The sequence below is a fragment of the Bubalus bubalis genome, chromosome 6, assembly GCF_019923935.1.
Source record: "Bubalus bubalis isolate 160015118507 breed Murrah chromosome 6, NDDB_SH_1, whole genome shotgun sequence".
NCBI lineage: Eukaryota > Metazoa > Chordata > Mammalia > Artiodactyla > Bovidae > Bubalus > Bubalus bubalis.
In genome coordinates, this window is record NC_059162.1 from 31446385 (window position 1) to 31456945 (window position 10561).

Sequence of the window (10561 nt, forward strand, 5' to 3'; positions counted from 1 at the left end):
TTTTAAAGATTATCAAAGGAACAAAAAAGGAATAAAGGTCCCAACCCACTCATACAACTGTTGAAAGAAGCATATGGTGGGACTCTTGCTCCCAAGCCTTGTTGACTCCTCACTGCTGAATTTGAAACGGAAGATTTTCCAACCAAGATCCTGTCCTGATCACTTACAGTGGATTCACAGCACAGCCTCCCAGTAACATTTAGGAAAAATATCTCCACTCTCCATTACCAGAACTCTGATGAGCTGTAGAAGGGCAAGGCTCTTCCAGGAGGATCTAAGATTGGAGTCTAGGAGTCCCACATGCCAGGGTCTGAGGTCAGCTGGCCTGAGCTCTCTCCTTCCCCTCTCCTAGTGAACAAACCTACCTGGGCTTTACAGCTTCAACACATATACAGGTATGGCAACTTGGAGCTCAGGGAGGACCCAGGACATAATATCTCTATGGCTAGAAGGGTTTCCTTTGTCTCCTTTATCCCCTTGCTGGTTCTCTTTTTAAGGTTTTATTGCTTTTAGAGTTAGGAGGGTGATTCCACCTGAGGCAAGATAACTATGAGCTACTGACCAGAACCAGCTATATTTCTGGTAACTTTCTATGATCAGACATAATGAAGGACAGTGAAAAGAACCATCAACTCTAAATCCCTTCCCCAGGGATGCCTAGAATAGTACCATTAGCCATTTATATGTTAATCGTGGTCATCAACCTGCAGATCCTTTCTTTTAAACTGAAATTTTCCTGGGAAGGATAATATCTTAGGAAGAATTCATTTAGAAGAACATTCATTCACCAATTCAATGATTATTGAATGTTTATTCATGTCAGATCCTCTATCAAGTGTCTGGACATTTAGGTGAATAAGATAATCATTGATCTTAATAATAAAAATCACAGCAATGATGATGATGATGATGACCCTGCGTGCTTATTATGTGGCAGGTACTCTTCTAAGCTCTTTGCATGCATTTGCATTGAATTCTCGTAACAAATTTGAGGAAGGTAATGCGGTTATGTCCATTGAAATGGAAGCACAGAGTTAAGTAACTTGTCCTGGATCCTGGAGCAGGTGAGTGAGCTGGCATATAAGCTTTTTACCTAACAGATATGTTTCTGGGGAGAGTCAAAAGCTAGGAGTTGAGGCCCTAGTTGCTGTCTCCCTGAGGGGTGGAGGGTGAGGGGAGATGATACAGAGAAGATACCTGACAGTCCTCAGGCTAATTCCTCCCTGGTGATTTTGGGAAGGGGGCTTCCCAGGTGGCGCAGTGGTAAAGAATCTGCCTTCCAATGCAGGAGACGCAGGAGATGTGTGTTCCATCCCTGGGTTGGGAAGATTCCCTGGAGAAGGGAATGACAACCCACTGCAGTATTCTTGTCTTGGAAATCCCATGGACAGAGGAGCCTGGTAGACTACAGTCCATGGGGTCGCATGACTGAGAGTCGGACATGAGTCGGACATGACTGAACGACTGAGCACGATGTTGGAAAGAACTCATGGCTGTGCAAGATTTAAGGAGAGACTTATTGAAAGAGTTGTAGGGACTTCCCTAGTAGTCCAGTAGTTAAGACTGCATGCTTCTAATGCAGGGTATGCAGGTTCAATCCCTGGCCAGGGGTTAAGATCCCACATGCAACCAAAAAAAAAAAAAAGAGCAATACATTTCATGGACATCAGCCAGGGTGGCAGGTGAGTGCTGTAAACAGAAGAAGCCAGTCTAGGGAAAGGACCTGGGCTGAATCAAGATCTTCCAGGATGCGTTTTTGCACAACTTTTACCTAAAATCAGCATGAGGCCTGGGGCCCAAGCATCCTTGGAACCAAGGAAAAGGAGGGATACAAATCTGTCTTTGGCAGCAGTGTGGAAGTTGAGTGAGCTAGCAAGGAAGGACATCTGATCCAAGAGATCTGGCTACATGAGGAGTCAGCCAGCATGATTTGCAAAGGCATGACACGATGAGCCTGCAAACTCCTAAACTGCCTTCCTAAGTCGATCTCAGCCAAGCAGAGCAACGTCGGGAGCCAGAGGTCTTGGGGCCTAGCTGAGTGTCCCCATTGTCTTCCTAAATGACTCTGAACTGGACTGACTTTCGGGCCAGTGACTCAGCACAGCACACTCCCTTCAGCTGTGCTCCCTCCTGGTGCAGATTCAAGATGTGCTCCCAGAACAGGAGATGGTCCCTTCCTGAAGTGCTCCCTGGACCAGGAATTGAGCCCTGAAAAGTAACTCCATTCACTGCCCAAGTTCCCTGCCAGCTCTCCCCCTTCCCTGCTGAAGGAGAAGCTGTGTGCTTCTAAGGAAAGCCAGCCTCCCTCCTTTTGGACTGGATCCTCTAGGAACTGGGAGGCCGGAACCGTGAGAGCGGAAAGAAGGTGGATGAGGGCTAAAACAGACATGCCTGTCACCAAGTCTTGCCATCAGAACTGGGCCTGCAGCACTCATCTGGTATCTGGGAGCAGAGGGGGAAGACGGCTACAGTCTATTCTCCATGAAAATGAAGCCTGTTTTTTCCCTCCCTGATTAGCATTTTTATTGTGTCCCTCCTATTTGCTCTGCCTGCTCATAATTAAATACTGCCCATGGTGTCTCGTCTATCTTGGTAATGTTCTCCTGGACACCGATGAATGGATTTTTTTTTATAGACTTGCTCCACTGATAGAAAATAAGACTTAGGTTCTATGCATCCGCTGATGGGATAAGTCAGCCCTGAGGTGTGCCTATCACTGAGGTCAGGAACCTCTTTGTAGTGTCTCACGGTCTCGGTCTGAGATCTCTGAAGGAAAATGAGAAAAGCACTGGGTCCTCTTGTCCTCAGGCAGCTCCCCTGGGAGATGACTCGGGGCAAAGGCAGCAGCTGCTGCTCTGCTTCAGGAGGCCTGAGGCTGGTGATGACCCTGGAAGGTTAGAAGGGATGAAAAGTGGGGAGGGATGAAGCTCTCTAGGAAGTAGACTAGACATTAACCAGTACTCCACACAGAACCCGGAGGCTGGTTCTAACCCCCATCCTCCTCTTTGCCTAGCTCATTCCCTTCATGTGACCCATAGTCTTGGCTGCGGGCAGAGGTCTCTCGAGCCACCCTCCTCGGTGTCATCATACCCCGAGACTTCCTTGGCTTCCCATTCTTTGCTGGCCCTCTAACTTCCCTCATTCCCATCCCTGTGGCCTCAGAAGCGCCCATCCTATTTTCAACGTTGAGTTGCCCAACATTCCCCACTTTTTCCTCTACCTCTGCTCTTTAACCAAAGCTCTGTTTCTCCTCCTAACTTGGGCCATAATCAAGAGTGGATGAATTTGCATGTGAACCTTCTCAAGCACAGGTTTATCAGTTTAGACCAGAGATTCCATGGTTCTCAACGTGTGGTCAGCAGACCAGCAGCAGCAACTTGCTTTTCAGATCCTGTTAGAAACACAAATTTCCCTGGGCTCAGACCTCAGAGACTTAGAAACCCTGGCGGGGAACCCAGCGATCCAAGGCCTCACCAGCCCTCCTGCACCAACCTCAAGCTTGAACGCCACTGCTGTAGACCAATTTGCCACACATCTTTCTCAGCAGCATTCTCTTTGACACCCACGCCACCTGTGTACTTGCCTTTTACCAGCTGTGAACTCCAGGTCACTCCCCTGACTTCCCGGGATCCCACTGCCCTGCCTCTGAGCACGCTTCCCTGGAGTTATGCTTGCCTCCTCTCATGTCCTGCTCTTTGCCTTCTCCCTGGGCAATGTCGTCTTCCCTCCCAACCTTAGCTGTCACCTCCATGCTAGGGTTCCCACGTGCACATTTTTAATGAGCAACTCTCTCCTAAGTGCTAGAAATATACTTCCTCCTGCCTACCAGGCCTTGACCTTGACTATACCAAACACCTTACCCACTCATCCCAAACAGAGCTCCCCCAAACTGATGTCTTGGGTTCCCTATTTTAGTCTATTCCCCGCCAGACTGTACGCACACTTCTCTGATTCTTCCACTTCCTTCAACACTTGCCCCTCCCTCCTGCACACACACTCCCACAACCAGTCAGTCATGGGGTCCTACAGACCTGGCCGCTGCTCCTCCTCCTTGGCTGGATCTGTCTCCACTGCTAGTTCAAAAGCCCAGTTCAGGCTCCCCACCCCCTGCCAGCTCCCACTCCCTTCTCACTGCTGCCAGAGCTGTTTCACTAGAACACAAGTCTCACCATGATGGTCCCTCCCGACCAACAGGATGCTGCTTGAATGGGCTTTCCATCATTCCGGCTCCTCCTGCTGGGCTCCCTGCTGCTCTCCCCCTCCGCCTGCACTCCCGCCACCAGACACTGCTCATTTTCACACCTCTGTGCATTTGCTCATGTTCCTCATTGCACAGAATGACTTTCTGTCTCCAGAGCTGCTTCTTACTCTTAAACATGCAACTCAATGCACCCACCTTGTGTGCGCCTTTCCTCATCCCCCTGCTCCAGATTTCCGAGCACTTTTCTCTTGACCTTCTCATAGCCGCACCCTTTGCATGAATCATTTATCATCCTCCTTGGAGGGTGATCCTTTCCTCAAAAGTCTCTGCCTCAGTCATCCTGTCTTTCCAGTCCAGAGCGCAATTCCCAGCACAGAGTTGGAGCTCCATGAATATTTCTTCAGCTTGCTGATCCAGCTATTGCTTATAAAAGACTGAGACCTGCAAACACACGATCACACACCATCCACTGTCACCTTCTTTGCCCCTCTCCCTTATCATCCAAGCAGAGTGGCAGCGGTTGCAAGCAAGGTCTATCATTCCCACACACTCCCCAGGCGGCTCTGTGACACTGGCTTCTGCCCTTGTCATTTATCTCGTATGTCAAAATTTCTCTGCATGAGGATGGTGGAGAAAATGAGCAGGATTTACCGCTCAGGTTCCACCTAGGGGTGGTCCTACTCTGCTTTTCGCTCAGTCTGATGAACTCCCTCCAGCAGAGAAAGGAAGGAAGGAAGGAAGGAAGGAAGGAAGGAGTATTTCCCACAGCCCTGATCTGGATGGCCATTCTCCATCTTTCCAAATCTCAGGGTGGTAGCCACATGGACATGTGCTGTGAGGGGGCATTTCCTGTGGCCCTGGATTCTGAATTACAACCAGAAAGACCCCTGTGCCCAGAGCCAAGCAGCAGTGCCTAGAATACAGTTAGCACTCAGTGTTTGTTGAATGAGTAATAAAAAGCTGAGGAATAAAACACACTCAGAGTCCTTCCTACCCAACTCCCAGAGTTGCCAGCCTGTACCTTTGCAGCCTGTCTAATTCCAGAGTCTTTATGCAGAAACGAGTGAGGTAGCAAAGAGAAAGATGGAGAGAGACTTGAAAGGAACATTTCCCCATGACTCCTCTGTTTGCCTCTGAGGAGGAAAAATACATAGGCTTCCCAGGCCACCAAGTCCTCCTCATTCTTGGCCTCAGCCCTGGGCTCGTGCCCTTCCAGGCTACGGGCAGAAAGAGGTAGACAGACTAGCTTGGAGACAACTTTAAGTGAATTCAATTACCATAGCAACCAAAAGCAGCAGAATGGAGATTAGGCTCCAGACAACAGTGATCCAGGCCTCCAAACCAGGCAGCAATCCAAAGGCCATTGCTTGTGAGACCAGAGGCCAGGTTTGGGAGAAAGGGGCCCCCAAGCTCCGCTACCCAGCAGCCCCCATTCACCTGCACTTCCCGGACCTCCTCAGAGTTCTAACCTGCCAGAGAGCAGGCGTTCATCCCTGCTGGGAGCTGGAGAGACCTGGAAGGCACGTAGAGTTAGAGGAATGAGCAGGTGCTGACCTTCGGCTGGCCTTTCACTTTCTACTGTGTCCTTCCAGAGACGGGCGGGGTACCAGTCGGCCTTCTGTGCCTCTCTGCAGAATAAGATTTAAGACTAGGAGCTCTGGAGTCAGACTGTTTGGTTTTAAATCCCAGCTCAGCTGATGATCTTGAGCAAATTGCTGAACTTTTTCTGTGTCTTGTTTTTTTTCATCTGATAAATGGGGATCACAGCAGCTGCTCACAGGAATGCCACAAGGACTAAAAACTAAGAAAGCTTATAAGGTGCTAGCACAGTGTGAAGCACATTAAACACCAGGTAAGAGTTTCTTGTCACTGTTATCAATTTCATGATGTTATCAATTTCATGATGATGTTGATGATGACAACTCCAGTCCATCCTGGCCCTTGTCTATTTGTCTGTTTTCTTGCTATGAGCACTTTGCCAGGTCGAGGCACCAGCCTGAGCCAGGGAGAGAAGATTCCCAGGAGGCTGACAACCTGGGTCATAGTGGTTACTTCCCTCTTGTTCCAGAAGCCATCAGAAACCCAGAGGGATTGTATATGTTGCCTGGCAAAGGCCTTGCTCTCTGGTGACCTTGTCTGGGGCCACTAGCTGTGGTCAGCCTGCAGAACCTCAGTAAGGGACAGAACCTCAGATGGTTTCATTCATCTACTCATTTTGCCTCAAAGATGTTAAACGAGTCTGTGATCTTCAGCTCAGAAGAAGTGTTGCTTTCCCTGCATGTGGAACCCTTGTCTGTAAAATAGGAATAAAAATAAATGCCAAGGACTTCCCTGGTGGCTCAGTGGTAAAGAATCAGCCTGCCAATGCAGGAGACACGGGTTTGATCCCTGGTCCAGAAGAATCCCACATGCCATGGAGCAACTAAGCCCAGATGCCACAACTACTGAGCTTGTGCTCTAGAGCCTGAGAGCTGCAACTACTGAACCCCACTGCTGCAGCAAGTGAAGCCTGCTCACCCTCGAGCCTGTGCTCTGCAATAAGAGAAGTCACCGCAATGAGAAGCCCAAGCATTGCAACTAGAGAAAAGTCAGTGCAGCAACAAAGATCCAGCACAGCCAAAAGTAAATAAACAAATAAAATTATTTTAAAAGTAAAGGCTGACTTCAGAGAACTAGTAGACCTGTTCACATATAGCCAAGGGCAGATGTAGGCACTACCTTTATGGCCCTAACCACATGTGGGCAGGGGCTTTATTTCCCATGTGTTCAGAGGGTGGAGAGGATCCTTTTCAGTGATGGGAGGGACTTGGGACTGGACTTGGGAAGGTGCATCTGGTCCACCTCCAAGGATGTGCCAGTTCATTCCACAAGCATTTTTGAGCAGTAGTGATAGTCAAAACTCATACAGTTGCCAGAAAAGCCAAGGGAAGTAAGACTCAGGAGATCGGGTTGGTGGTGAAGAAAAATCTCAGAGCAACACACCACGAGGTGCTACTGGACACAGGAAGTGTGGTGAGGATGCTCAGGGCATGAGCATCAGGAAGGACTGGCATCTGGATTGGGCTGGAAGGAGGAATACATTTTGCCCAGTGGAGAAGGAGGAAGGCCTCTGCAGGCAGAGAGAACAGCAGGCGCAGAGAGGGAGTGTGAAAGGGCCTGTTGTGTCTGGGGGAGGTGAGAAGTTTAGGGGTGATAAAGCATATGTGCGCATGCGTGTATGTATGTTGTGCATGCACATGTATTGGGGAACAATAAGGGAGTAGAAATAAGTATGTCAGGAGATGAGACTGGAAAGTTCACCTTCCTCTTACCTCTCCAGAGATCAGCAGTTCTATTAGCCTCTGGATACTGTGGGCTACTGTGGTGGGCTTTGTTCAGCCCAGCCTTATTTTGAAAATTCCCCTATAATTGATTCCCCTACAATCAAAGGAATTACTGAACTTGTTTTAGGGAAACCCCAGCCTGTTTCTTAGGGCTTCCCAGATGGCTCAGTGGTCATAGAATCTGCCTTCCAAAGCAGGAGATGTGGCTTCGATCCCCCCATCAGGAAGATCCCCGGAGGAGGAAATAGCTACCCACTCCAGTATTCTTGCCTGGGAAATCCCATGGACAGGGGAACCTGGCAGGCCACAGAGAGGCAGATACAGGTGAGCAACTGAGCACTCAGCCTGTTTCTTAGGGTCTGCATTGCCCGAAGTTCTTGGAAGGCCCAGCTATTCACTTCCTCCAGTCCAGGATGGACATCTCTGTATGGAAAGGACCCTGGGAGAGAACTCCCTCCCACTCCAGGAAGGACTGCACCTACGCCCTCAGCCGGCTCTGCTCCCCCGGATGACTGGCACAGTATCATGCCAGGCAGCACAGCCTGTTCTGGGGCCCTCTTTTGCTGCTCCAGTCCCAACCAATCAGAGCCCTGATCATTTTTACCTCTAACCTATTGCTCTTGTGCCTCCTCTTCTCTATCCATCCACCACTGCCCTAGCCAAAGCCCTCATCATCATTTCTCTCCTGGAATACTGACTGCAATAGCCAGCTAATTGGTCCCCCTGCTTCCCATCTGGTCCTCCTCAAATCTATCCTCCACACTGCTGGACCAGGCTAGATTTTTCTAACATAGATCTGACTGCACCATGCTTCTGCCTGGAGCCCTTCGCTGGCTCCCTGTGGCCTGCAGGATAGAGTTCAGCTCCTTGGCTTGGACTCCTAGCCTCAGGCCCTGCTTTGTCCTGCCTCTGGCCTCACATTCTAGGCACAGCTGAGTTCATTCACACCCTAGTGTCTTTGCTGCCTGCTGTTTGCTTCTTCTTTTTCTCTGTCATTTGGTTGATTTCTTCTCCTCTTTCCAGACTTAGCTTAGGTGTCATCTGCTCCAAAGCATCTTCCCTGCCCCCTCAGGCTGGACCAAGTGTCCCCTCCCCATGCTTCCCCGACTCTCCATACACACCCCTGTCATCCAGTGTACCAGCTCTGTCACCAGGCAGCTTTGTGATGCTCACCTCCAGTTCATCTGATAAATGAGAATTATAATAGATCTATCTCATGAGATTGTTTGGACTGTGCTGAGTCTTTGTTGCTGTGTGGGCTTTTCTCTAGTTGCGGTGAATGGGGGCTACTCTTTGCTGAGATGCATGGTCTCTGGGGAGCGAGGGCTTCAGCAGTCACAGCACATGAGCTCAGTAGTTGCAACTCCTGGGCTCTAGACAGTGGGCTCAGTAATTGTGGCACCTGGTCTTCGTTGCTCCAAAGCATGTGCGATCTTCCTTGACCACGGATTGAATCTGTGTCTCTTGCATTGGCAGGCCGATTCTTTACCACTGAAACACCAGGGAAGCACTCCTGAGATTGCTTTGAGAGTTTGTAAATTTAGCTTCTCTATATCCCTCAGGCTTCAATGACCTGCAAATGAGGTTTAATAAGCCTAAACATGAGTGCAGAGCTCATACCACTGTTCATCTTTCTCTTTAAACCATGAGTTCTGAGAAGGCGGGGCTGTGCCTATTTTGTTCACCACCATATGCCCAGACAGTAATTACTATGTGTTAAGTGAAGTGATTGTTGAACTAATGTTAGCGGATGAAGACATATCAGTTCAATTAAAATGCCTGTTTGAATGGCAGACTCTGGGCTAGGGCTCCAGTCTTAACACTTGGGTGGGACGCAGATAAAACATGCAAGGCAAAATGGCACCTTGAGTTGGGACTTCTACCCATTAACATTTGACTTGGGTGAAATGGGAAATAAAAGGATTTTCTAGGGAAAACCAGTCCATAACTCACACCCCCTCACTTCCCTCATCACCATCCTGTCCTGTGTTTCACTTTTTGTCCATTTCAAGAATTTGTAGCAAAGAGAGCCAGCTAATCCTGAACCTGGATGGCAAGACTGACACTGCTGTTGGCTGGGGATTCCAGTTGGTGTGGATGGGAGGAGTGTCCCAGGATGAAAGGGTATTCACTTTCTGGTCAACAAAAGACAAGGAATTTTCTAACTTTTTAAAGCATGTGTACATTTTGTTTTTCACACTAAACCCGGCTGTCTCCATTCTTTATGATGCTGGGCATGATTTAACACATACACTTAAAAAATGGAAGAACAACTTCTTAAATTTGCAGTAAATGTATTGTTCAATAGATTTGATTTACTAGTTATGAGCCATAGAAGAGCTGCTATGGCAATTTATTGTGATGTCTCAGGAGCTGGAGTCCACTGCCTCTTTGTGCTCTAATCCCCATAAAAATAATCTAATGAAGGGAAGACCCATAGTGCATCTTGGCACCAGCTTGGACTGTAAATGCCACACCCCAGTCAGTATATCAGGGCCCCCTTCCCAAAGATGAGACCATGGCATGTGGGGAGGGGTGGGGCATGCCCCATGGATTTAGTGGGATTTGTTCTGAGCCAATGGTTGGGGTCAAGGAGCAGAGGTATCTGGGCATTGAAGCTTGTGAAAGATTTATAGGGCCTCACTTGCCTCCCTAGTGACTTTGCAGAGGAATTAAATGAATGGAAAACCCGTGTGTGTGTGTGTGTGTGTGTGTGTTGAAGGGAAGGAAGGACCAAGACTCATAATTCAGAGAGATCCAGAAGGGCCAGTCTCTTGGGAAACACCTCTGCAAGAGAGTCTCTGGTTTTAATCTCTAAAGCAACTCAAAGTACCTCCTTCCTGTTCCCCAGGGAAGACTTGGGAAGGTGAGGGAGTTTATAGCTGGTGGGGGGTAGGGAGGGGGAGAGATGGGGGAAGACTGTCCCAGGCTGAGGGGCAGCTAGGGTTTCCAGGAAGGTTTCCAAGCTTAGCTCTCCGTGTAGGCTCAGCTAAGCAGAGGTGGGGAAGCAGGACAGTTTTTCGTGGAAGGAATAGTG